The following is a 26,972-nucleotide window of genomic DNA, read 5'->3' as shown; positions in this document are numbered from 1 at the left end:
AGATACCAGATTCATAGTTGGGGGTGCCAATGTAAAAATTGACTCGGGACCACGTTAAACCAGCCAGCACAATAAAAAAATTTTTTTTAAATCCCATGTTGCTGCTTGTAGTGGGTAGTCATGTGATCTGGATAGAACATGAGTTGCCAGATGCAGTGGCGCACGGAGTGGGTCCTGGAAGTGACATCAGAGAGACCGCTGAAGCCAACGCGGGCAGCAACTCGGCGGCTGCTTGCACTGAAGTTAAAAAGGTACGGGGGAAGGGAAGGGATGCACACGTGGCAGGGGGAGAAGTGGGAAGAGGGGGCAGAGAGGAGGAGTGGTGATGGCGCCCTGAGCAAGATGGCGCTAGGGGCGGGCCGCCCCCTCGCTCCCTCTTACAACACCACTGGCAAAATGATATGGCCTGTTCCGATGGATATCATGCAGGATGGCAGGATAATCCGTCGCACTAGCTGTCATAATTGCTGATAGTAAGACGGCATTTCACGCCACCTCAAAAGATGGTATTAAGTGCAACCTGTGGTGTAGTGAGGGTGGGAGGCAACCCACCCCCGCCCTTTTCCCTGCCCCACCTGCCGTGCTCCTCTTCTCATTTCCCGTATCTTTTTTACTTCTCTGACACGAACAGCACGCTCGCGTCGATATCGGCTCACCCTTTGATTTTACTTTCTAGGCGTGGCACCCGGAAGTGTTGTCTGAGAGAGCGCAGATGCCAGCAGCAATGTTGCTTGCGCTGGAGAAGTAAAAAAAGGTACGGGAGAAGGCAAGGGGCACTTGCGTATGGCAGGGGAATGAGCGGAAGGAGCGGGGAGGGGTGGGGGGGAGAGGAGAGGTGGAAGGCTGCCAGCGCCCGGGGAGGACCGCCCCCCCCCCATTACTACACCACTGAGTACAGCCACACTGCCAGAAGTACGATCACATGGCCAAGTCATAGTGGCAAACCAGACCCCTCTAATTCCTCTGATCAGTACCTCAATCAGGACACCTCTAACACAAGGCCCTTCTCCTAATAAATATTCCCCTCGGACGCTCTACCCCACCAATCAACCACATTGAATCTCCCTAACACCTCTCATAAAGGACTCCCCCGAATGGAGCACCCCCCCAAACCCTGGCCATACCTTTACCCCTGGGTTCTCAGAACTCACTCGGGAGCTTCCTTGCTAGTATAGTAAGCCAAGGTGGGAATAGTTCTTTTTTTTTATTATTTATTTATTTATAGAATTTTATAATATTACCAAGCATATATATCTTGTACAGTAAAGTAGATCAAACAACATAATAAACTAAATTTCCAGAAAAAATATACCACAATCATAATTCAATTTGAAAATAAAGATAAATAAATAAAGTAATAATAATCTAGTTGATCACACACTAGTCCTCCATGTATTGGATCCAAGATTTAAAGAGTAGAACAAATATAAATCAAATAAATTAAAAGGAAATGCATGTCTTACTACAGTGCGGGGGGCTAACCTTCCATGGGCGCTGTTATTCCTTTCTCAAGACGTTTCGCTGAGAGAAAACTAATCAGTTGAGACGGCTCTGTAAAAATATACTTCAAAGATAAATATCTAACCACACATTTACATGGATATCTCAGAAAGAAAATACCCCCTATTTGAGTCACTCCAGGTTTTAGAAGTAGAAATTCTTTTCTTGGGAATAGTTCTTATCTGTCCCTGTCCTGATGCTTTTCTGGGTTCAAATGACTCCTAGCAGTAGTCTTGAGTGTGACTAGGGTGATCTGCTCTCCAGGACAGGGAAGGAGAGGAGGCAAAAGAACCATAAGTCCCATTAAAAATAAAGGTTTTGGAGAAGACAGTAAGGTTGGGGATATGTGAAACTTGGAGGCAGAAACCCCAAACGTCAGCGACTCAACCCATTGGGGGGTGGGGGGAAGAAGGAAACCCCAGTACTTATAAAGAGCAGAATAACCCCAAACAGAAGTTGAAGCCCATTGGGGAGGGGAGCTCATCCTGCTTTAGGTCAGCTCCGCAATCAAGACAGCCTGCACAGTTCATGGTTTCCCCAGAATCCCAGGGAGAGGGTGTGGTTGAAGAGCATGCACCAAAAAAGACAGCAATGCAGCAGGAAAAAGAGCTCCACAGGAAAGGAAGGGTTGTTTCCCAGAAGCATGTAAAGAAAGGAGCCCCAGTCTGGAAGAAGGAGGCCGAGTTCTCAGAGGCAGGAGGGAAGAAAGGGATTCCCTGGGAGGGAGCCAGAACACACAGCCTGCCATCAGGAAAATATTTCCCCAAGGATCTGTGAAAGGCAGAGAGGCCTGGCAGCGGGCAGAAGCCAAGGAAGGGCAGAGAAGCCGACAGTGAAGGGAACAGTTGTTCCTGTTAGCCGGCTGGAGTGTGGGCCCACGGCCTCCATGAGGTTCAGCTTAGTGGTTAGTGCAGCAGCCTAAGAACCTAGGGAACTGGATTTGATTCCCACAGCAGCTCCCTGTGACTCTGGGCAAGACACTTGGGCCCAAATTCTGTAACCGGCTCCTAATGATAGGCACCTATTTTGGGGGTGCCCATCTAGATAGGCGCTTATCTAAATTGATTAACAAGCTCAATTAAGCTTTGTAATCAGCACTAATTGAAACGTAAGCGCCTATCAAGATAAAGCGATTCTGCAATAAGGCGCATCTAAAAATTTAGGTGACCTTCAAAAAAATAGGCGCTATGCATGTTAGGCGTGGGCGTGGTTTTGTGTTAGGCGCCTTGTTACAGAATCGCTGCTCTTCAGCGTGCTTAAGCACTTGCATGGGCGCCTAAGGTTTAGTTGTGACCAGAGCTGGCCTATTTATTGGACGCCTCCAAAATAGGTGCCGCTCAGCGTGATTCACTATTCAGCAGCCAATTTTACTTGAATCGCGCTGAATGGTGTCTAATTCGGTGCCTAACTTTTGGGCGATTCTTATAGAATTTGCCCTTTAACCCTTCATTCCCCCAGGCACAAAATAAGTACCTGTCTAAATTATGTAAACTGCTTTGACTGTAACCACAGAAAGGTGGTACTGTATATCAAGTCACATCTCCCTTTCATTTCCCTGCCACAACTAGGGGAAGCAGTTAACAGAGCTGGAGAGACAGGCAGTGCTGAGGGTCAGAAGCCTGATTAATGTGGAAGGCTGCCGTTGGGAAGCAGATGGAATCGAACCCCAGCTTGTATGGAATGAAAGGAGTAGTATGAGCACATTTCCAGGGCATCCCGATAATAAACGTGCCCTAAGGAAAGCACTTCGACACCATTGAAGACATAAAGCAAAATTTTGATGCAGCAACTTTAGGCGATCCCTGGACTGTTTCCAGAAATGGAAATTGCATTGGGAAAAGTGTATACGTAGGGAAGGAGACCCAATGGAATACGATGTAAGATTATTTAATAAATTCGTGACTTTTGATGCAGTCAAAACACCTTCCACGGCTCATGACGTGTTCCCCATAAGCCATGTTCAACGTTTCATAAGTTTCTGTAGCGGTCTTACCCAATTTAAAACAGAACTTCACACTGTAGCGCTGCTCATTGAGGCTGTGCATGATGAAAAACAGCCGATCACAAAAACACACTTTCACAAAAACTGCTGTCGCTTGAAGACAAAGACCATGATTCGCCCATAGGGGCTATATCAAGGCATTTCCCCTAAGTTGTGCCGGTTCCGTGAATGCCACCGAGTTAGGATAGGATAGGATAGGATAGGAATGCACGTCTCTGCTATGCAGGCTTATAAGTTGGAGAAGAGTTAGTGGTGTAATTTATATTTATACCTAATATCTCTTTGTTTCTTGATAGGGGAAATGCCTTGATACAGCCCCTATGGGCGAAATATAGTCTATGTCGGACGAATAACCCCTATGCTCCTAAAGAGATGAGTATTTAAAAACGATCATTTAAAATACTATTTAAGAATATTAAAAGCTATATTATATATATTAAAAAAATTAATAAGAAAGAAAAAGACCAATGGCGATCTTGGTGCTATTTGATCTCTGTGCTTAAGTTTTGTCACACGGCAGCACCGCTGAGGTCTATAAGGTGGAATACTTAAGGTACTGTGTGTGAAGTGATCAACTGTGGTGACCTTAAGGGAATTATTATTAAAACTGCTTATACCATTTGTGCTCGGAGACAAAAACGGATATCAACAAATGGGAAAAAAAGAGGTTACTTGTGAGGTTTCAAGCTGCTCGATGCTGCCTAGTGCGTCTCAAAGAAACTTACTGTCGGTGTGCAATTCAAACAGTCCTGGAACTTTTTGTACAGACCTCACAATACTGTAAGACTGAGATCATGGCAGCCATATTGAGAGTGGAGCCAGCTTGAACAGGAGAGTAGAGATTATCCCTGCCCTCAGTGGCGAAGCGAGGGAAGGAGGTGCCCATCCCCCACTCCTTCTGCCCCTCCTATGCCATACTCATGCTCGCCCTTCCTTCCGTACCTCTTTAAATCTTTGCCAGCATGAGCAGCTTCTCCGGCCTGCTGCTCACACCAGTGTTGGCTTTCCCTCTGAAGTCACTTCCTGGCCCTGTGACCAGGAAGTTTCAAGTTTATTGAAATTTTGATTTAAACGCAATATCAAGTATTTTCAATGCGTATAACAATAATAATTTGGGGGGGGGACAAATAAAACAGTTTAAAACCATATACATACAATTTTATCCATAGTTACATTAAAGATACGTAAAGAATTAGAGGTTAAATTACATTTGATTTAAAATAAAATAACAATTAGGGAAGAACAATTTTTATGAAGATTTAGTCTAAGAGAAATTGTTAAGGTGAGACCTGATCTAAAAGTAAATAGGAGAATCAAAAGGATTGTCTGATCTAAGATTCATAAGCATCTTTATAAAGATAGCTTTTTAGATTACTTTTAAATTTTTCTAAGGAGGTTTCAGCGCGCAAATAGATTGGAAGTATGTTCCAAAGCTGAGGTCCGAAAATAGAAAAGGTTGTGGTTCTTCTGGTGCCAATTACTTTCAATGATGGAATGGTCAACAAATACTGATCTGTTGATCTAAGAGATCTAACTGGGGAGTAGGGTATTAAATATTGATATAAGAATATTGGAGTATTAGTTTTCTGAATTTTGAATGTTAAGAACAAGCTCCGAACCCTTATAGGGAGGAGCGAAGCCAAATCGGCCGAAGCCGGAGCGAGAAGATGGGAGGGGGGAGGGGGGAGGGAAGAGGAGAAGGAACCAATCAGCGAGGGGGGGGGGGGGGGGGGGGGGTTAGGAGAAGAAGGGGAAGCGGAAGGGAAGTCATCCATTTTCCCGACGGAGACCCAGGGAGACTGACGCGACTTCTCCCTTACCTGCAGGAATTTTTCTCCTTTGTTCTCGGCAGCAGCCCAATTTTATATGTTATTCTATGTGAAATAGGTAGCCAGTGTGCTTCTTGCAAAAGAGGAATGACGTGATCATATTTTTTAGAATTAGTAATAATTTTTATTGCTGTGTTTTGTATAATTTATAGTCTTCGTATTTCTTTCTGTGTTATGCCTTGGTATAATGTATTACAATAACCTAGCTTAGAAATTATCAAAGAGTGAATTAGGACATTAAGAGCTTTTGGTTCTAAGACTTTGGCTAAGGATCTGATGAGGCGTAGTTTATAGAAACAACTTTTAACTACAGAACTGATCTGATCATATGATAGTTCATGGTCCAATAATATTCCCAATATTTTTGTCGTTGTCACTTTTTGTAGTGATTTCAGAGGGAAGCCAGACAAGCACTAGCAGCAGTCTGGAGAAGTTGCTTGCACTGGCAAAGATTTAAAGAGATATAGGGGAGAAGGGAGGGTGCAAAAGTGGCAAAGGGGGGCAGAGAGGTCCTGGCACCCCCACTAAGTTGGTGCCCAGAGTGGTCCAACCCCATCCCCCTTACTACTCTACTGCCTTTACTTTTTGATTCACCTTTTATAAAATAGGAAAACCATGTATAAATCTTTGGCGCTATTTAACACATGTAGATGTGTAAGCTAACTCAGTTCTAATAACACATTTCTCAAAATGAATGCTTAGCTTTACTGAGAAGAGGTTCATAGACAAAATTGCGCGAAACAACGGCGCGCCATCAACCTTGCGCTCAGTTGTCTGCGCGATTTAGAAAGAAATATAAATAATGTCCTTAAACACAGGCAGAGCCCCCCCCCCCCCACACACACACACTTTTCAATTCTCTGTAAGCTAACTCAGTTCTAATAACACATTTCTCAAAATGAATGCTTAGCTTTACTGAGAAGAAACTACATAAATGAAAAACCTTATAGACAGGCTACGATGAGAGGACAAAAGTTTTACTTTCCAAAACTCAGCAGTTTTCCTCTTCTCCCAGTGGGTCTGAGATAAAACTTAAGAGAACATGTAGAATATGAAGTAAAATTTTCTGGTTTAGTCAAACTGAGAAAATCCTTCCTGTCAAAAGACATATTGAGCCATCTAGCATTTTGTCAGTGTTTCTGTGCTTGCTGAGGTTGACTGGAAGATAAGACACCAAGTTAAATGTGAATTTTACTGAAGTGAGACAGCAATGCAACTTCATTTCTAAACTTGCGTATTGCTATATTTCTATACAGGTATTTTTTTTTTCCATCCAAAAGAAGAAGTGCCTTGCTTAAATTTTATCTATCTCGAAATGGCCCAGATTCTGTCAGAGGTCCTTCTACTAAGCTGCGGTAAGCACTGTGGCCTGGAATCGGAAAGCGGTTGCCGTAAACGGCAAGCACCTGAAAAAAAAAATGGCGCTGATAACGTGTCATGCCAATTATGGCGCCTCAGAATCGCAACCTGCGTTGAAGGGAGGCGCCAGAAAAGTAGGCCAGGGTTTTACAGGCTTGCATTTCTGGTGCCTACCTTCAATGCAGAATCACGCTTAGCAGCATCGAATATCAACCTGCCCATAACCACTGCTGAATCAAGGGGGGTGGGTCGAAAATCAAGGGGGGTGGGTCATTAGAGTGGGCAGACTTGATGGGCTATGGCCCTTTTCTGCCGTCATCTTCTATGTTTCTATGTTAAGCATCTGCATAGACACGATTCAGGTTCCATATTCCGTATTCCGTAGACACCTCATGTCGCTTACTATTTTTCTCTTTTAATTTTTTTTCTTGTGTTTTAATGGCAATGTCAATTACCACACTGTTAATAGCCAATTAAAACAATTAACATAGGCGCTGGTAGAGTACGGGTTTTAGAATACGGGTCTTTTGATGCTGTATTTATTTGCAAGTTTTGTACCCTAAGGGTTGTAATGCGATTTTAAGTTGGATTTCTTAATTGGGATTTTTATTTAGTCAAATAATGAGAGTATCATTGGGTAGAGAGTACTATTGGGGGGGAAGGGGGGTATGGAGAGGGATGGTAAAGGTTCAAGCTCATATAGATAAGTGGGGGTTTATTGATATTGGAATTTGTCTTTTAGTATGTTTATTAATAATTGATGCATTATTGATGTCTTTTGATGCTGTATTTATTGTATTTGATGATATTTGCATCAATAAAAACTGTTTGAATCTAGAATACGGGCCTGTCTGCTTACTGCAGCTAGACAAGAAACGCTTTAAAGTCAAAATTAAGGAACACACCAACTGCAAACACTCTGAAGTCTGTTAGGAATGTGCAAGACAAATAATAAACCATGATTTGGTATGCTGGTAAACAATGTGCAGACACAGGTATCTCGATGATATTTGCTAATGTTGACAAGCCACAGCTAAATGAGTTTAAATATATCCTATTTTTGTCACAGATTCAATAGTTCAAGATTAATAATCACTTATTATAGGAACTGCAAACAATCTTTCATGTGTTACTCAGGTATATCATTTATGAAACTTGCTACGGTTAACAATCCAAAATAAAGTGAGTTTTTATAAAATATATTCTTGAAGTGTTGTAGAATCATCATTAGAATTAATTTTTCTTTAATATCCAGCCTGAACAAGCAGGTCAAAACAGTGTAAGCCAGTGGTCTCAAACGCAAACCCTTTGCAGGACCACATTTTGGATGTGTAGGTACTTGGAGAGCCGCAGAAAAAATAGTTAATGTCTTATTAAAGAAATGACAATTTTGCATGAGGTAAAACTCTTTATAGTTTATAAATCTTTCCTTTTGGCTAAGTCTTAATAATAATATTGCAATTTATAGCTAAAGAGACATATGATCAAGAAACGGTTTTATTTTACTTTTGTGATTATGATAAACATACCTTGAGCCTCAAAATAGTACCTGGCGGGCCGCATGTGGCCCCCGGGCAGCAAGTTTGAGACCACTGGTGTAAGCTCATGCAAATGATTACCAAGAATTGGAAAAATTGGGACAGACTTAATTTTTCCTTTTGGTGGGAAACTTTATGTTATAAATATGAAAAAGTGAATTCAGAAATATCATGTCATAATAAACTATTTAAATTAACATGGAGTCCATTGACGAATTTTGTTAACTCTGATAAGTTGGATTATGCCTTTATTTCCTATTTGATTTGCAAATCCAGGAAGGATTGGGGGGGTGGGGGGGTAATATATTTTGTTGTATTCATTGATCAATTGTAAGTGCTGTCTATGACATTAATTGTATGTATATATTTAATGCACTGTTCTCAAATTGAAAATTAATAAAGATTTATAATACAAAAAAGAAATCTTTTGGCGTCCATCAGAGCGCTCTCATATTCACACTGCGGCCATTTACGTGAAAAAGGTTAGAGACCAGTGGCCTAAACTATGGAAAAATTCAAAGGAGACCTGATTCCAGCTTTCAAGATAATGAATCGCGTTGTAAGGGGCGAGAGTATTTTGGCTTCCTGGACCATGGGATGATTTTCTAAGGGCTGCTGAGCAGGGATGGTATACATCTATCAAAGAAGGGAAGAAGTGTCTTCGGCGCCAGGCTGGATATTCTACTTGAAACAGCTTCTCTGCGAAACGCTAAATTTACTTCGGAGCCCCATTCAGTGTATCAACTTTAAGATAAGTTTATTTATGGGTTTTATACCGTAAAAATATTTAAAATATTAAAAAATTAAGATAATGATAAGTAAGTGGCCGGCTGGCTATGGTATAACTTGAACTTTACATGAAATATGATGTTCAAGTGTAGCCGCTGAGGTCACAGAAGAATTGTATTTAGAGTAAATCATTTTTATTGCTGTACAATCAGCAAATAAACCATACAAAACAGTAGGACAATAAGATCGAGAATACTAAAAGTACAACAAAACAACTTTTTGAATAAACTCCCGTTCCAACCCCCACCTACCCCCCAAGTGCAAACACACCCTTCACCCCAGAATCTCCCCTCAAATCCCTCCCCACACCAGAAACAAACCAGAGAGACTGCTGAGCAAGCTGTGTTCTTATGCCGCTCAGCAAGCACCAAACAGGACAACCTCACCCCAAATCCCCCCCAGAATCGATCCCCAGCCTACCCAACAAACCAACCACACTCACCCAGCCATCCACACCAACCATCCATACTCAACCAAACAGCATAACATCCATCCCGGGAAAGCAGCCGAGGGTTCACGGTATCATCAGCTAAAATGAGTTTAAGACCAGACCTCTGGCCCTAGGGGAAAGCGACAGAATATAGGAGTCCCAGGTCTGCAAAAAATCTTTTTTCCTCTGGAAGAATAATCGGGCATGGCGTTGCTCCAAAAGCATCAAGTTATGAAAACGATTCCTCCAAGCCCAGTAAGCAGATGTGGTCGCTTGCATCCAGACACTAAGTATGATCTTTTTTCCTATAACCGCAGCCTTCCGGAGCAGCATCCGATGTCCCCGAGCAGACACCCTCAAAAATTCATACCGATACAAAAGCAAACCCACCGGTGACATCGGAAGAGATTGGCCAAAAAGCCTTTCCAAAAATCGGAGTACGGCCCTCCAAAAACCTTTCACGTGAGGGCACTCCCAAAAGGCATGAAAAAAAGAATTACAGCCCTGTTGACATTTAGGGCAGGTTGTACCCGCTCCTGGGAAAAATATGCTCTATAGACCACTCGAAATTGGCATTCCCTCAGTTCGGCACTAATAGAAAGAGAGGAAATGCGGTTAATAAGGGAAGGAAAATTCAGAGACTCGACAGGTATACCCAGATCTCTCCCCCAGCGATGCCCCAAAGCCTCATAAGACTGCTGAGGAGAGAGGCAGCGTAGAGCGCCATGCAACGCAGACACCATCAGGCCACTAGCATTAAACTGGTCAAAAAAGAGACGAAGATGATGGCCCAAACGAAACCGTAGACTCGGACGAGCCAAAGACTCCACATAATGATGAATTTGTTTGTAGGCAAATAAGCCCACCATCCCCAAGGAATGGAGCATGGAAAGATCTCCCCAAGATTTCATATCCCCCTCAGCGTCCAATAAATGTTCAAGATAAAGCAGTCCCTCACCGGACCATCTTACAAAGACGGGGTTATCACTGCCAGGAAGGAACTGCGGATTACCCCGAATAGGCAACTGATTCGAAACCTGAGAGTCCCCTCCCCAGCAATCCAACCAGAAGCGCCCAGAGCGAAGAACACTGAACCAAAATAGGGGGGCAAAAGGCGGACCGGCATCTGGGACAACGAAAACAAATGCCAAGGTTGAAAAAGTCTTGCAACAAACTTCCGTTATATAGACAACAATGAAGCAAACACACACCGCAACAGATTCAGTACAACTGCTGAGCAAAGGATTAATTATTATCCACTGGAAGATTAACAGAGGACTAAAGGGGAATCAGACAGCCCTCCAAACAACATAGTTTGGAAGGGTAAATTCTTCATTTGCCCCAAGAAGCCTCCTCCTCCTTACTTCTTTTTACTTTTTATATAATTATTTATTTATCTTATTTTAAGAGTATTTTTGTTGTATTAATATCATAACTTATTTTTTAACCTTATGCTTAGCTTTAAACTAGCATTCAGCTGCAAACTGTTTCCCCGAACGCCCGTTTCGAGTTCTTTGTCAAGGCGACAAGGGGAACTGAAAGCAAAAAAGAATGCAGACAAAGCACATAATTAGAAGGTTAAACATAAAACCAGGGAACATATCTCAAACTATCCCCGAATTAAATCTTACCTTATGGTTAACAAAGCACAGCATACCGTTTACCCGTATCGTAAAGCAGCAGCTGACTGAACCTGCAGCATTAAATAGTCCCACCCCTATGACGGCATATCCGGAAAAAATTGCTGACCTAACCAAAAATAATTTTAAAGGGAACTGACACTTCCTACAAATCGGCTTGAGCTAGCCAATCAGATGTTTCATTCAAACCATTAGGAGACATAGAGTTTAATTTGAACATCCATCGGAGCTCACAGCGATTAAGTCTCCTAACAGTATTGCCACCCTCCCACCCTACTACAATGCGACCTAAAACTCGCCATTTGAGGTCTTTTAAAGTGTGCCCACGGGTAATCCAGTGACGGACTAGAGGAGAAGATTCATTTTGTGTATGGACACGTGATTTGTGCTCCGTTAGATGGACACGAATCGAGCGAGTAGTACGTCCCACGTATAACATGGGGCAAGGACATTGGATCACATATATGACATTATCCAAATCGCAGGTAGTGTTGTGTTTTGTAACAAAGACTTCCCCCATGGTAGGGTGAGTCCACCTCTCGCCTGGAATGGTATAGATGCATCATTGGCATCGGCCACAGGAGTAATGATTACCACCACTGGGGGGAGTATAGTCCTGCAATTTGTTGTGATTTAGATATTCTCCAATATTTCGTCTACGCCTGTAGGAACATAACGGATAATCTTCCAGGGTAGAAATAGCCAACTTAGGGATATGCCAGTGTTTTTTTATCACCTGAGAAATACGGTGGGCCAGGGTGGAATAATCTTGTACAAAAGCCACTATCTCAGCTAGATTTGTATCCTTCACTGTATCTTGAAGTAGCCATTCCCTATGGGCATGTTTGGCTCTCTTATTAGCACTTTTTACTACCTCATAGGGGTACCCCCGTTGGTAAAATCGATTTTTCATGATTTTGGCTTGGGCACGAAAGTCATCAGTAGAATCACAAATTCTCCTCAACCTGAGGAACTGGCTAATAGGTGGACTTCTTTTTAAGCCTTCAGGGCTTAAAGTATTTCTTCACCGAAAGAGTGGTCGATCACTGGAATGAACTCCCTCTGCAGGTGATCGAGGCCAACAGCGTGTCAGATTTTAAGAGAAAATGGGATATTCACGTGGGATCTCTAAGGGTGTAAAGCCAGGGGGGTGGGTCATTAGAGTGGGGAGACTTGATGGGCTATGGCCCTTTTCTGCCGTCATTTTCTATGTTTCTATTTTTTTAAGTGCCTATGAAGTTGTTGAAGGTCACTATGGCGAAGACAAAGGGGCAGTAACTGAAGCACATATAGCCAGCGGGGAAAAACAACCATCTTATACAACTGAACTCTACCGTAGAAGGAAAGAGGCAGGGACATCCACTGCGCAAAACTACAAGACGTAGCGGCCAACAAAGCATCTACATTAGCACGGTAAAGCCGTCCCACACAACTCGTGAGCTGCACCCCTAAATACTTGAACGAACCTTCCACCCAACGTAAAGGAAACCGATCTGGCCACTCCCGACGCACAGAGTCTACAGTAGCTAATGCCAAGAATTTATCATAATTAAGCTAGAGGCCAGAAAAATCACCATACTCTTCGAAAAGCGACATAAGAATGGGGAAGGAAGCCCACAGGGATGTCAAATGAACCAACAAATCGTCGGCAAATGCCGAGATCTTAAAGTCCTGACCTCCAAGACAGACTCCCCGAACCTTCGTATTGGCAGAGATCTCACGAATCAAGGGATCTAACGTGAACACAAAGAGAAGAGGCGACAAGGGGCAACCCTGTCGAGTACCCTTCTGAATCGGAAAAGCCTCTGAGGAAACTCCATTGACCAGCACCGTGGCGCGCAGATTATGATACAATGCTTTCACCGTGGCAATAAAAAAGCCCCCCCCATACCATAATGTTGAAGAGTGCAAAACAAAAAATCCCACAAAACTCTATCGAAGGCCTTGTGGGCATCAAAACTGACCAACAAAGAAGGAACCCTCTCACGCTCCACCCACTCCAGGGAAGCCAGAATAGTACATAAATTCCAAGTGGAAGACCTACCCTGGACAAACCCAACCTGAGGGTCTGCAATAAGCGAAGGCAAAATCAACGCTAGCTGGTTGGCCAATAATTTCGCAAAAAACTTCGCTTCAGCATTCAAAAGGGAGATGGGGCGGTAAGAGGAGGCCTGCAACGGATCCTTTCCAGGCTTAAGTTAAACCACAATCTGAGCTACCTGAAGAGAAGGCGGAACAGCCCCATCATGGGCCGCACCATTAAACACGTCAACTAGAACAGGAGCAACATCTGCGAGTAGAATTCGATAAAACTCATTACGAAAGCCGTCGGGCCCCGCTGCCTTATGCAACGGGGAACGTCCAATGACCACCGTAACTCATCAACCATGAAAGGGGCCTGCAATCGTGCATTCTGAGTCTCCGACACCACCGGGTGAGAGACCTGATCAAGGTAGAGCTCCCCCGCCAGCACCGAAACCGGAGGAGCAGCGTACAACTCCTGAAAGTAATGTTGAAAAACCGCCGCCAAATCTTCATCCCTGTGGACCAGCCCCCCCAGCAGCCGTACAAAGTTGCAGAATAGGGGAAAATCCTTTAGCATGCCGAATTAGGTTATCCAACAACTTCCCGCTCTTATTAGCATGCAAATACAGTTGATATTTATAATTGATCACATAACTCCTCTCCTTAAGGAAGCCCATTGGCTTCCGGTAGCTCATCGAATAATATATAAACTCAGCTTGCTCACCTTTAAATCACTTCTATTTAAAACTCCAGCTTTCATTCACAAATTGCTAATCCCTTATACAGCTAATAGAACTTTAAGATCTGCCGAACAGCATCTACTAACGATTCCATCGCTAAAAATAATAAATACGCGTCGTCAGTTTATTTTTTCAGTCACTGCTCCCCAGACTTGGAATTCTCTACCGAGCTATCTAAGGGAAGAAACTAATTTAGATAAATTTAAATGTAAACTAAAAACTTTTCTGTTTAGTGATGCATTCATAAACTAATTAGCTCCTAAGTGACTCTTAATAATCATGAGAATCTCTTAATGTTACTCTTTCAAGTCTCACTTCCAAGTTTTATCTTCCTTTTAAATTTTATCTTATTAAAATTATTATCATTACCCTCCCCTTATGTGCCTTCCCTATATGTTTATTTTACCTTATTTAAATTGTAACTTCTTCCCTATATTTTCCTTTTGTTTCCAGTTTTGTCAAATTTGTCATTAACCTTGTTAGTATTATCTTCTATGATTTTGTTTTTACATTGTAATTTTATCATAATGTACATCGCTTCGAATTTAGATGTAGCGATTAATCAAAACTGTATTAAACTTGAAACTTGAAACTTGATAATTAGCCAAAGATTTCAGATCCCGGTCATGGAGAAGTTCCCTAAATGCCAGCTGCGAGGCCATCAGGAGCGCCCTATTTACTGCGGTGGGTTATCCCCATAGCGGCGGCGGTCATTCTGAACCTGGCGTTCCAACCGAAGCACCTGACGATCGCACCGTTTTTTCTTTCTGCTGGAGTAAGAAAGGATCTCCCCCCCCCCCCCCCCCGCAAGACAGCTTTAGCAACTTCCCAATAGAGAAGCGGGTCCCCCCTATGTGACGCATTATGAAAAGCATAATCTCTCCATTTGTCAACCAAAAAAGAATGGAACTCCTGGTCAGAATAGAGCGAGAGAGGAAACCGCAACGAAGAATTGTATTTAAATGGTTCTTTAATGAAGGAAAGAAATATTTATGGAAGAATTGAAGCAAGTAGTAACATAATAACATAGTAGATGATGGCAGATAAAGACCCAAATGGTCCATTCAGTCTGCCCAACCTGATTCAATAAAAAAATTTCTCTTCTTAGCTATTTCTGGGCAAGAATCCAAGCTCTACCTGGTACTGTGCTTGGGTTCCAACTGCTGAAGTCTCTGTCAAAGCTCACTCCAGCCCATCTTCCCACTCCCAGCCATTGAAGCCCAACTCAGCCCATCCTCAACCAAAAGGCCATATATAGACACAGACCGTGCTAGTCTGCCCAGTACTGGCCTTAGTTCTTCAATATTTACTATTATTTTCTGATAGTAACATAGTAGATGATGGCAGATAAAGACCCGAATGGTCCATCCAGTCTGCCCAGTGGAGAGTGTGGCAATTGTTGTTGATTTTGATATTTATTTGCCTTCACTCTGAAGAACATATATCAATTTTAAGGCCATATATTTAGTGATTAAGAATGCTTAGCATGATGGCAGATATAAAGACATGAATGGTCCATCCAGTCTGCCCATTAGTTATTCTCATTGTAACTGGCACTAGAGCCCCTAGTGGTTACAGCTAAAACTGCAATGGTGTGTGACCCAGTAAGGAGTCACCCTGCAGACACTGTATTAACCTGAGCAAAACTAAAAACAGAACCAATGTACAAAGTCCCAGGGTTGGTTTTTAAAGAAAATTTAATTCAAAATGGACAGAATGGCAAAATCAATGTAACTTGCAAAACACAAAGAAAAAAACCCCAAAAGGGAAAACTCTGGGTCAGTTCAAGATTCCTCCTCACAAAGCCTGCTCTTAGCAGGTTTCAGAAAAGTTCAGTTATCTGCTATCCTACACTACTATTCAAACAGATTTAACTAGCAAAGCCTCCAGCTTATTCTATAGCACTGCTGGGTTTAGGGGAGTGCCTCAAGTCTGCCTGAAAAAAAGCTTAAAAAACAGCTTACAAAATCCCTCCCAGTTGTTGGCAAACTTCTCCCCACAAAAGCACTCCCAGCTTAACAAACTGTGCAGATAATCAAAATAGCAAAACAATCTCACAGTTCAGGAAGTCCATGCAACTGACAGAGAGAAAGAAAAAAAACAATGTCAGCCAGAACAGCAAACAGAAAAAAAAACTCGCAGTTTTTTGCTCAGTCTTTGAAAATGGTTGCCAAGCCTCTTGCCTTACCTTGCAGCTCCACAACACACGCTGGCCTGTGCTGCAAATGGTGGTGTGGACAAAGCTTCTTCCGCACCCAGGTCTAAGGCATTACCCTAGCTTGAGCCAGCAATGCTCTACTTGGTTAAGAGACCCGTGTCTTCCCTCTCACCTTCCCTGCCAAATGCAAACTACTGCCTTTTCATAGGAGGAGCCACCTCCTGCTCTAACTGAGCCTGCTCTCATCTGGGCTTCTCTCCAGCTCCCCCGGTGGACACTAGGGAAACCACAGGGACCAAGACAGGCACGGAGCCTGACTGTCACATCATTAGAAATACATGATTAAGTTAACTTGTCTTTTCTTTCATATTTCTGGGCCAAAGACTAAAGTCCACCTGATAATGTCCTGGGTTCCAACTGCTGAAGTTGCCGTCCAAGCTCACTCCAGCTTATCCAACCATCCCGTTGTTTGCAGGATATCTATCGTAAAGTCTGGCCAGTAACATCCTCATGTTCCAAATTAGTGGAGCTCCCACTGATGCCCTCCCCCAAAAGAAGCAGTTAAGGTACTAGAGACTTATAAGATCATGAAGGGCATAGAGAGAGTAGAGAGGGACAGATTTTTCAAACTTTTGAATAATAAAAGAACAAGAGGGCATCCAGAAAAGTTGAAAGGGGACAGATTCAAAATGAATGCTAAGAAGTTCTTCTTTACCCAACGTGTGGTGGACACCTGGAATGCGCTTCCAGAGGGCGTAATAGGCAGAGTACGGTACTGGGGTTCAAGAAAGGATTGGACAATTTCCTGCTGGAAAAGGGGATAGAGGGGTATAGATAGAGGATTACTGCACAGGTCCTGGACCTGTTGGGCCGCCGCGTGAGCGGACTGCTGGGCAAGATGGACCTCAGGTCTGACCCAGCAGAGGCATTGCTTATGTTCTTATGGTTGTGTGGATTTCAACCCATGACCTGTAGAAGATAGAAGAAGTGCCTTTAACCACAGAGCCACAGGTGCTAAGTGCAATTCTTTAAATGGTGCCTAGCAGATGATTGACAATCACGATCAACGGCGCTTAGGCCTTCAATACATGGGTGTCCATTTTGGCATTTTGAAACATTCACACGCTTCAAAAATAAGTTCCTAAGTGTCAAATTGCACACACTTTTTATAGAATCTGGGGTCAATGTGTAGTGCTTAAAAGCTTACCGGTAACATGTTTTAGTAAAATAACTTTATATTATGGCTACCTGAAGATATAGTTTGTGCAAGGCCAGTATGCTGCTTTCAAAGTTAGATTGATGAATGTCTACTGCTAAATGGAATTGGAGAGTACTGGTACTAATATGGTAATGATTGACTTGATGGGCTTTGAGCACCTCTCCATCTAAAATTGCCTATTGAAAATGCTGAGATAATGTATGGCACATAGTAATTTTCACCTTGGTAAGCATTTATGCAGGGTTTTTCGAGTGTCCAGACTATTGCATCTTCTTGAATTACGGTGGTTATTAGGCCAGCTGACAAGGGAGATGTAGCAGTTGCCTTGAAAAGAGATGAGTCTGTTATGGAAGGGCCAAGTAATTTCTTGACTGAAAAAAAAATTAGAGGAAGAGAATATGGGAAATTTATTATATGTGTGCACCATCAATAGTCAGCGTCATAAACAGTGGAACTTATTGCATCCAAAATCTCTTCTGCTACTTATTGATCCTACTTCTGCCAGTTTAGAAATGTGCTGAATAATCAGCTAGCAATTTTGATAGTAGTAAACGTGCTTTTGCAGTTTCTGATGATCTGTGAGTGGCAAATATTTATTTTTATAAACAGAGTGAAGGCAGTTCAACTAGCTTTTTTAGTAAACAAGCATTCTTTTTTTCTTCTTCTTCCTCAAAGAAAAGACCTTTGGGAATTTCAACCTGATTACAGAGGTTCTTTAAGAAGCAGAGGTTATTTTAGTGGCATTTATAAGTGGAGATCACTTACATACAGTGTCGTACCAAGGGGGGGAGGTCCGCCCCGGGTGCACAGCCCAAGGGGATGCACAGCTGGCCACTCACCGGGGAATAGGCTGCCACTGGGGAAAGGCTGCCACTGCCGTCATCAGGAACAAGCCGGCGCTGAGTTCTCCCTCCCTGCTTCTCTTCCCCGCGAGCCGACCAATTCTAGCCGTCTGATATCAATTCTGACATCGGAAAGGACATTCTGGGCCAGCCAATCGCTGCCTGGCTGGCCCGGAACATCCTCTCCGCCTTTAGAATTGACGTCGGGCAGCGAGAGTTGGTCGGCCCGTGGGGAAGAGAAGCAGGGCGAACTCGGCGCCGACCTGTTTCCGAGTGGCAGCCTTTCCCTGGCAGCGGTGGCAGCAGCTTGTTTCCCAATGGTGGTGGCATGGGGGAGGGCAGGGAGAAAGAAAGAAAGGGGGGAGACAGGGAGCCAGAAAGAAAGAAAGGGGGGGACAGGGAGCCAGAAAGAAAGAAAGGGGGCAGGGTGAAACAAAGAAAGAAAGAAAAAAATGGGACATGGGGAGAGAGAGAGAAAGACAGACATAGAGAAAGAAAGGGGGCATGGAGAGAGAAAGAAAGAAGGGGGCAGGGTGAAAGAAAGAAAGAAATGGGGCACGGAGAGAGAGAGAGAGAGACAAACAGAAAGAAAGGGGGCAAGGGGAGAGAGAGAAAGAAAGAAGAGGGTAGGGTGAAAGAAAGAAAGAAATGGGGCACGGAGAGAGAGAGAAAGACAGACAGAGAAAGAAAGGGGGCATGGAGAGAGAAAGAAGGGGCAGGGTGAAAGAAAGAAATGGGGCATGGAGAGAGAGAGAGAAAGACAAACATAGAGAAAGAAAGGGGGCATGGAGAGAGAGAAAGAAAGTTGGGGGCAGGGTGAAAAAAAGAAAGAAATGGGGCACAGAGAAAGACAGACACAGAAAGAAAGGGGGCATGGAGAGAGAAAGAAAGAAGGGGACAGGATGAAACAAAGAAAAAGTTGGGGGAGGGAATGAGGTCTGGAGGAGAGGAAGCATATAGGAGGCTGAAAGAAGAGAAGAAATATTGGATGCACAGTCAGAAGAATAAAGTGCAACCAGAGACTGATGAAATTACCAAACAAAGGTAGGAAAAATGATTTTATTTTCAATTTAGTGATCAAAATGTGTCCGTTTTGAGAATTTATATATGCTGTCTGTATTTTGCACTATAACCCCCTTTTACTAAACCGCAATAGCAGTTTTTAGCGCAGGGAGCCTATGAGCTTCAAGAGCAGCGTGGGGCATTCAGCGCAGCTCCCTGCGCTAAAAAACGCTATTGCGATTTAGTAAAAAGGTAGGGGGTATATTTGTCTATTTTTGTATAGTTGTTACTGAGGTGACATTGTATAAAGTCATCTGCCTTCACCTTTTTGAAAACCCGCGACATATAAATGATAATTAACATTTTCTCTGCATACAGTGTGCTTTGTGTTTTTAAAATTTTATTGTTGGTAGATCATTTTGACTTGGCCACGAAGGTAAGGGGGAGGAAGGGAGGGGAGCTGCTGAAAGACATCTAGTAATCCTTGCAGGCTTGACTGTGCAGGGAATTATTTTTGTAAAATCATGTTTTGTTATGTGACTGGCATTATTTAGACTTTAATTTCTATGAATGAATAGAATGAAAATGATATAAAATTACTTGCTTGTTTTTATGTGCGTGCGCTGAAGGAAAGTGGAGAGAGAGTGGGCTGAGGACGCTGAAGGGAAATGGGGAAGAGAGAGTGGGGAGAAGATGCTGATTTATAAATTGACAATTGTACAGAATATTGTTTCTTTTTATACTTTAATATAATAAGTTCAATATAAAACAATTCAAGGCTTGTGTGGATGGAATCAGGTGGTTTGTAGGGATGAGGTCCGAGCTTACGGGGATTAGTCCAATAAAATGGTATTTTCTTATTTCTCATTATTTATTTTATTTTTATTTGTTAATTTGTAAAGTGGTGATTGTTATGTATCCGTTTTTTCAAATTTACATCTACTGTCTTTATATTTTGCACAGTATTACTGTTTTTGTGGTGTTGTGGTATTGCATTGTATGTAGAGTCTGGTTTCTTGGCAGTTAAGTTTAAGTTTTGTCTATATATTTCTATTTTTAGTTTGTGATTATTCCATATTGGGCGAGGGTGTATCTGTCTGTGTGTATGAAAGGGACATGGCTTTCTGATAGCATCGACTGTACAGGATCAATTGACTGTGCAGGATCTGGCTTGTTTAGTTTTACAATGTATGTGTTGGTGTTCTTTCTAGTGCTCACAGCAGTGTTTAAGATGCTGCCTTTTCCTAGGTACACTTGTGCGATATGTGGATTGTTACTATAAATCATATTTTTCATATACATGGGGGGTGTCAAAAAATGATGGGCCCCGGGTGTCACATATGCTAGGTACGCCACTGCTTACATATGTAAATGGTGATTTCTGGGAAGCTGCTGCATCCCCAACCCTATATGTCATGTCTGTCTGTCCCAAGTTAGAATTGTAAACTTTTCCGAGCAAGGACGATCTATAAATGTCAAATATACGCCTTTCAGAGCTATATAAGTGATTAGTAATAGTATATAGATCCATTCCACACAGAGATTGCAAGGACAGGGTGAGGGTGTGGATTGAAAGTGGATCGGGTGTATATTCTCCATTTTACAAAGGGAATACTTGTATATGGTAATTCACCAATAGATTTTGCATAGCCTCAGAGGCACACAAAATATATTTTTTTAAAATGCTTGTTTCAGCTGGGGCTTTAAACAAGGGACTAAGGGCCAGATTCTATAAATGGCACCGAGCAGTGCCTACACCATAGGCGCTGTTTGGCGTGGTTGTCAATTAACTGCTGGGCACCATTTATAGAATCCCACCTAGTGGCACCTAGGCTTGCTTAGGTGTGTCTAGGCGTCCTGGAGGTAGGTGCTGGTATATTGGTCCAGGTTTTACTGCCTCACTCGGATGCCAAGCAATACCGAAGTGAAAAGATCTTAAAATATTATAAAATACTGCCTTGAGATTAATCTATAATATAAAGAAATGTGGTCATATTACTCTTTTATTCATCAGATCTCACTGGCTACCAATTTCACATTGGATTACATATAAAATATTATTATTAGTTTTTAAGGTGTTACAGACAAATGAATCAACTTATTTGTTGTGTCATCTTATACCTTATGTCCTGCAAAGAACTTTACATTGGCGGAATATAACATCAAGTTTCAAGTTTCAAGTTTATTTTTTACTTAATGAATCGCTTATTAAATTTTACTAAGCAATGTAAAAATTAAAACAAGTAAAATATAACTTACATCAATGTAATCAGTAAATAATATGGGTTAAACAGACTGACATACAAACTTACAGATACATATGGAGAAGAAGGTCTGAACTACAATTATTATTATTAGGTAAAGAAAAGGACATAAACGGTAAAAACAGTAGGAAAAAGGGGGAGTAAAAAGTTTGGGTGTTTTGTTGTTTTTTTTGTTATTCTTTTCCTTTAGAGAGAAAAGAGAGAGAGAGAGAAAAAAAAAAAGTAAACATTAAATATATTTATAAATTAAAAGCGTCTTTAAAAGAAAGCTCTTCAGTTTGCCTTTAAAATGGTTTAGGTCATTTTCATCTCTAAGATGCTGGGGTAGGGCGTTCCATAATTGTGGAGCCATTACAGAAAAATTGTCATGACGACGGGTTCCAATAATTTTCAGTGAGGGAACTACTAAAAGTTTTTGGCTAATGGACCTAAGGGAACGAGATATCCTATGCAGAATAAATAATTTATTAATATATTGAGGCTCATTTGAGGATAGAGTTTTAAATATTAAAAGTAAGATTTTAAAGGTAATACGATGACTGAAAGGGAGCCAATGGGATTCGATCAAAAGCGGTGTAACATGATCGTATTTTTTTCGGTTATGTATCAGTTTAATGGCAGTATTTTGTACTATCTGGAGACGCCTCTTTTCTTTTTGGGTGATATTTACTAATAAAGAATTACAGTAATCTAGTTTTGTAATAATTAGTGAATGAATCAATATGTTGAGAGATTTTGGCTCTAAAAATGTAGAAATAGAACAAATCATACGCAACCTATAGAAGCAGGATTTAACAATGTTACTAATATGTTCGTGGTATGAAAGCTTATCGTCAATTATAGTGCCTATTTATATACCGCGAAGGCCTTTTGGTTTGAGGCGGTTTACAGGAAAAATGGTTGAGGCGAGTCAGCGAGCTACATCAATGGAGAACATAAGAACATAAGCAATGCCTCTGCTGGGTCAGACCAGAAGTCCATCATGCCCAGCAGTTCGCTCATGCAGCGGCCCATCAGGTCCAAGACCTGTATAGTAATCCTCTATCTATCCCCTTCTATCCCCTTTTCCTTCAGGAAATTATCTAATCCTTTCTTGAACCCCAATACCGTACTCTGTCCTATCACACCCTCCAGAAGCGCATTCCAGGTGTCCACCACCCTTTGGGTGAAGAAAAACTTCCTAGCATTGGTTCTGAATCCGTCCCCTCTTAATTTTCCTAATGCCCTCTCATTCTTGTAGTTTTTGAAAGTTTGAAGAATCTGTCCCTCTCCACTTTCTCTATGCCCTTCATGATCTTGTAAGTCTCTATCATGTCCCCTCTAAGTCTCCGCTTTTCCAGGGAAAAGAGCCCCAGTTTCTCTAATATTTCAGCATATGAAAGGTTTTCCATACCTTTTATCAAGCGTGTTACTCTTTTTTGGACCCTCTCGAGTATCGCCATATCTTTCTTAAGGTACACGACCAATAATGGACACAGTACTCCAAATGCGGGCACAACATCGTCCGATACAACGGCAGTATAACTTCTTTCGTTCTAGTTGTAATACCTTTCTTGATAATCCCTGCCATTCTATTCACCTTCTTAGAGGCCACTGCGCACTGTGCCGACGGCTTCATTGTCTTGTCCACTATTACCCCCAAGTCCTTTTCTAGGGTACTTTCACCCATTACCAGCCCTCCCATCGTATAGCTGTACTTTGGGTTTCTATTTCCTACATGCAAGACTTTACATTTCTCTAAATTAAACTTCATCTGCCATCTCTTCGCCCACTCTCCTAGTTTGTTCAGGTCCCTTTGTAAATCTTCACAGTCCTCTTTAGTCCTAACTCCACTAAATAGTTTGGTGTCGTCTGCGAATTTTATTTACTTCGCACTTCATCCCTGTTTCTAGATCATTTATAAATGCATTGAACAGCAGCGGTCTGAGTACCGACCCCTGCAGAACACCACTCGTGACCCTTCTCCTGTCAGAGTAGTGGCCCTTCACTCCTACCCTTTGCTTCCTACCTACCAACCAGTTTTTGATCCATCTATGTACATCTCCTTCCACCACACGGTTCTTCAGTTGCCGTAGTAGGCGTTCATGGAGTACCTTGTCAAAGGCTTTTTGGAAATCTAAGTATACAATGCCTATGGGGCCCCCTTTGTCCATCCGTTTGTTAATTCCTTTGAAGAAGTGCAATAAGTTCGTTAGGCACGATCTTCCCTTGCAGAAAATTGTATAGATCGCATAGAGGGCGTTTAAGCAGGATATAAATAACTAGTAATCGCTTCATATAAGGAAGTAGTCCATGAGCACATTCAATAATCTCAAATCTACTTTTGCAGTTAATGGTCCCACTCTTTGGAATTCATTTCTAGTCCACTTACAATTACATACTTCCTTGGACTCTTTTAAGACCAATTTAAAAACCCTTTTTTTTGTAATGCATATTCTTAAAATTATTTGATTTGTGGATTACCTTATTAAGATGGATATAGCTTTGCCTAACACAAGTAGCACCTTCCTACTGTATTATCCCCCTTACTTTACAATTTTTATTGTAGTTCTCCCCCTGTGTTCCTTTTATTCTTTGTATTGTTGATCTGTTTAAATTTCTATCCATACGGATTCCACACTGCTATCTATGCCATGCAGAATGTTTATTTGATTTGATTCAATTCCCTCTTTAACATATAGCACAACCCCCCCTCCAATTTGATCTACTCTATCCTTGCAATATAATTTGTACCCAGGTAACACAGTGTCCCATTGATTATCCTCCTTCCACCAGGTCTCCGAGATGTCTATTATATCTATCTCATCATTCAGTGCTATATACTCTAACTCTCCTATTTTATTTTTTAGGCTTCTAGCATTTGCATAAAGCCACTTCAAATTGTGTTTTTTCCTTGCAACTACAGGCTGATGAGAACACAAGGAAAATTTGAGTCTTTTGCTCTGCCTTCCTCTTAAACCCTCCTGGCTTTCTTTCACTATTATTGGAACCTCTCTACTGGGACTCCCTAAATATCCTGTTTCAATAGTATCCTCCAAGGATACCTTACACTGAACCATCCGCTCCCGAGCGACTGTCGGCTTTCCCCCACATCTCAGTTTAAAAGCTGCTCCATCTCCTTTTTCTGAATTCTAGAAAAGAAGGCTTTAGATACATTCTTTGCAAATGGTCTCATGTTATTTGAGCTTCCTGGAATCTCTGTATTAATTCCCTTTTGGGTTTGTATATTAAGTTTGTAGGTGTGTGTTCATAGTATGGCTGGTTCTATCCTATCAAGATTTGTAGTTCCTTCCAATTATTTTAAGTTGTAGACTGTGCACCGTCTTGATCTACTACTATAGTTAAAGGCGATATTGTAAGTTCAAAATAAATAAATGTCTACTGTGGCCAGGGCACACAGGTTTCTTGTGGGTACTGCATGTCTAGCAAACTGTCTTGTCAACCTCTCTTGGACATAGTCTACTTTGCTTCCTTTTTCCTTCAGTAACTTTTCTTTGGTCATTTTGTGGTACACTCAGATCAATGCCAACCATCTTCATGGCTAAACAGATTGGAACATCGCTGTACTGGCTCTATGCTGGTTCTTGGGCATTACAAGTTGATATCCAAGTTCTAAAAGAAAGAGTCTTTACCATCATGTTCCTTTAGAAAATTTGCACTTGGGAAACTTTGCCATCCAAATGATGAATGCAGCTACAGCACCAATGTCAACACAATTGTCAAACAGGACAACAGGACAATGATTCACTTTCCTTCTTGATGTGAATAATATTGACAAGTGGTCAAGGTTATCTACACCACTCTTTGTGATGCTATAATATAGTGTGATATATGGCTTTCTGGCATCTTTTACAGTTGCATCATGGTGCATACTTGACGTTATAAGAACTGATTTATTCTGCTTAGGTATATAAGCCACCAAAATTAGTTGAAGTTATAACTATGCATTCCTCTGTTGATCACCACTATCGCTTTATTGGAAATGTCTAGTTTATTGGGATGAATTGTGCATACATACATCAAACCATTTTGCAGGAGATCTTCAGCTAACTGAACAGAAGAGAATAGTCAGATCTAGCATTTCGACCATTTCCATGCCTTGGCGCAACTAACTCTTTGACAACACGAACACCTTGCCCAACATCACACTGTTCACCAAGCTGACATCCCATGTACACTTTAGCCTTTAATGGATAGTTTGTTTCTGCATCACAACACCACTGTATTTTGAGACTTGTATTTGGCTGGCTTAGAAGGTATGTATTGGTGAAAACCACTACTGCCATGGAATGCCGCTAACTGTTTATCAACACACGGGTCTGAGCCAGGGATATAGAACTTTGACAGCTGTGCTTGGAAGAGAAACCAGAAATCACGAAATGGTGGCAGCTTATCAGTGGCTCTTCTCAAGTTTCAAGTTTATTGGGGATTTGTAACATAGTACATGATGGCAGATAAAGACCTGAATGGTCCATCCAGTTTGCCCGTAAGTTATACTCATTAAAAAATACATGATTAGATTAACTTGTCTCTTCTTTGATATTTCTGGGTTGTAGACTGTAAAGTCAGGTATTTTCCTAGGTTCTAAATGCTGAAGTTGCCATCCAAGCTCACTCCAGCCTATCCAACCATCCCGTTGTTTGCAGGACATCTACCGTAAAGTCTGGTCAGTAACATCCTACTGTTCCATATTAGTGGAGTTCACATTGATGCCCACTCCAGCCCATCCTACACTGAATCACCATATATGGAACACAGACTGTGCAGGTCTGTCCAATACCGGCCTTAGTTCTTTACTTTACATCCTTCATTTACTAATTAGAGATCCTCTATTTTTATCTCACGCTTTTTTTAATTCAATCACCGTTTTCCACTCCACTACTTCCCGTGGGAGGGCATTCCAGGCATCTACCACCCTCACTGTGAAGAAAAATTTCCTAACATTGCTCCTAAGTCTTCCTCCCTGTAACCTCAAATTATGCCCTCTAGTTTTACCATATTTTCTTCTCTGGAAAAGATTTGGTTCTATATTAATAGTTTTGAAGTATTTAAACATCTGTATCATATCTCCCCTATCCCTCCTCTCCTCCAGATTATACATATTTAGGTCTTCCAGTTTCTTCTCATACTTCTTTTGGTTCAAATCTCTTACAGTTTTCTTCGCCTCCCTCTGGACCGCTTCAAGCCTTTTTATATCCTTTGCCAGATATGGCCTCCAAAACTGAACATAATACTCTAAGTGTAGCCTCACCAATGACCTATACAGGGGCATCAACCCCTCCCTTTTACTGCTGGTTACTACTCTTTCTATACAGCCTAACATCCTTCTGGCTGCAGCCACCACCTTATCACACTGTTTAGATGCCTTTAGATCCTCAGACACAATCATCCCAAGGTCCCTCTCTCCGCCGGTGCTTATCAGCCTCTCACCTCCCAGCACATACAGTTCCCTCGGATTTCTACCCCCCAAATGCATCACTCTGCACTTCTTCACATTAAATTTTAGTTGCCAGATGCTAGACCATTCTTGTAACTTTTGCAGACCCTTTTTCATGCTTTCCACCTCCCCCCCCCCAGGGATGTCCACTCTGTTACAAATCTTAGTATCATCCACAAAAAGGTTAACCTTACCTTC

Source organism: Geotrypetes seraphini, chromosome 1, assembly GCF_902459505.1.
Source record: "Geotrypetes seraphini chromosome 1, aGeoSer1.1, whole genome shotgun sequence".
Lineage (NCBI taxonomy): Eukaryota > Metazoa > Chordata > Amphibia > Gymnophiona > Dermophiidae > Geotrypetes > Geotrypetes seraphini.
The sequence above is the reverse complement of the archived record's forward strand: the minus strand, read 5'-3'. Positions refer to the sequence as shown.